The sequence below is a fragment of the Parasteatoda tepidariorum genome, chromosome 10 (assembly GCF_043381705.1).
Source record: "Parasteatoda tepidariorum isolate YZ-2023 chromosome 10, CAS_Ptep_4.0, whole genome shotgun sequence".
NCBI lineage: Eukaryota > Metazoa > Arthropoda > Arachnida > Araneae > Theridiidae > Parasteatoda > Parasteatoda tepidariorum.
In genome coordinates, this window is record NC_092213.1 from 65669029 (window position 1) to 65671649 (window position 2621).

Genomic DNA, 2621 nt, shown 5'->3' on the forward strand with positions numbered 1-2621 from the left:
CTGTGAAATATCTTTTCAAATACATTCGAAAATCTTTCGCAACTAGTCAAATAAGAGCCACCCAAATATGGGTGACGTGGCAGTCAACCTGTTAAGTAATTTTCTCTGTTTTCTGGAGCAAAAAAAAAAAAAAAATTGCTAAAATAAGATGTGCACCCTACTGTAATTTTTTTACCTATATTTAAATAAACCTTATGGTATTAGGCACGTGGGTAAATAAATAAACGAATAAACAAACAAATGAATTAATAAAAAGTATTATTTCCTTATTGAATTTTAAACTTCTGCTTTTTTTCAGGCTATCTAATGTTTTGGTTTATTGATACCGAATAGTATAAAAATGTTATTTTATATTTGCTTTGTTTTATAACATTACTTAAGCATAAGTTCATAACAATGCTAATTTTACTTCTATCGATAAACATATTTCTGATATAAATGAGAGGAAAAAAAAAGATTCGATGTGCAGTTAAAACTATAGTATTTCGAAGTCAATAAGGCTTTAATTAGTTATTACTTATTATTAATGTCATAAATAATTAGAAACAATGCATTAGCGACAACATTAAATTATAAAGTCACTTTAAGATGCATGAAGAGAGCAGAAAATATACTTTAAAAAACTAATAAATTTTCCCTTAATAACGGTAATTATTATTTTAGATGAGTTCCTAAGGCCATCATCCTTAGACATGAAAGTTCAATTAGGACAATTAGATCAAAAATTATACTATTCTATTCTTATTTGTATTTTTGTGCAAAGAACTTAATGTTCTTGTTTTCAAATCTTAATGTTCTTAAATATTCAAATTATTACGTAAATGAATTAAAATAAGTAAGTTGATGGAAGGGGAGAAATTTTTTTTCCTTCATTGTTTCATTTGTGAACTTCTTAGAACATCAGAAATTTAAACTTAGTTGCTCAGTAAACGGTAATTAATAATTTAACTATTTACATATCTGAAGAGAGCTTCTGAAACTATTGCAATGGGATATCTGCAAGTAACATAGTGTTGGTATCTCGATCCTGATTGGTTATTGAAACGTCGCATTTGTTTACGTTAACTGTTCTTTCCATTCCATTTTGAGTAAGCCTAGCCAATCAAGCATCAATTCCCTTAAGTGACACATTCTATATTCTTTCACAATGATTCTTTGACAAAAATTCAATTCTCTCACTATTATTTCCTACTTAACACAAAGACAGACACGAAGAAATGAAATGCAGAAACAAACTAATTACGCATCGAAGTTGCAATGTACACAAAACAAAAATATAACATGGTTGCAATAAAATATATAAAAAAATAATAAATCTGAGTTTAGCAAAAGATGTAGACGAGAAAGAATTATATTTCAATGAATTCGACAAGCGATACGGCGTTGTACTGGACTGATATCACGCACCCTCGGTTCCTTCGCAGGAGGATCAAAAGAGTCAGCACACCACTCATTGACAGCAGTCTGGGAAGCTTGACATCGGTGATCTACTGGGAACTGCGTCTTACGATTAGTCTACAGCGGTACAGTTTCACATGGAAAAATGTTATTTAAAAATATTTAATTCATATTTTTTTTTTTGAACAAGTACTTTGAGGGGGAGTATTTTTCGAGCACGTACTTTATTTTCGAGGAGGAGTTGAATCATCATGTCCCACCCCTTTGACAACGATCTTGATCACAGTTAGGTCAAAAGGTATACATAAACTGCGCAACAGATACTAATTATGCTAATCGAGTAGTGGTGGCTCAGGAGATAGAGAGCTCGTCTCCCAATGAGGTAACCCGGGTTCGAATCCTTGCGATGATTATTCGATACGAATACTGTACCCGGCTTGCACTGACCATAGTGCTGACATAAAATATCCTCAATTGTAGACTGATCATGAGTCCCCTTGCCTTCAAGCTAACCATGAGAGGTTTTCCTCTCCAAGTAACGCAAATGCGAGTTAATTCCATCAAAAAGTCCCTTACGGTAGCAAATTTCTCTCAATTATGCATCCAGGAGTTTCTTTATCTCCTGGATTGGGTTAAAACTTAGAAGATTACGGAGTTGAATATTGGTAATGGTAAACTCAGAATTGGGGCGGCTGTTAGGGGACGGTTATAAAAAAATGAAACTACTTTAATCATTACAATTGCCAATTATAATCGGTACAAGCGATATTTATATAAATTGTTGTTAAAGATATTTATGAACATTGATAATGGTAAACTCAGAATTGGGGCGGCTGTTAGGGGACGGTTATAAAAAAATGAAACTACTTTAATCATTACAATTGCCAATTATAATCGGTCTAAGCGATATTTATATAAATTGTTGTTAAAGATATTTATGAACATTGGTAATGGTAAACTCAGAATTGGGGCGGCTGTTAGGGGACGGTTATAAAAAATGAAACTACTTTAATCATTACAATTGCCAATTATAATCGGTACAAGCGATATTTATATAAATTGTTAAAGATATTTATGATCTGCTTATAGTGCACTAAAATTAAACGTAAAAAGGAAGAAAAAAAAACTAGCGACAGACATTAAAATGATCGTTCAATACAATAAGCATCTAATTTAAACCGAACACTTTTCGCAATAAAATAGGGCATTATCTTGTTTATCAG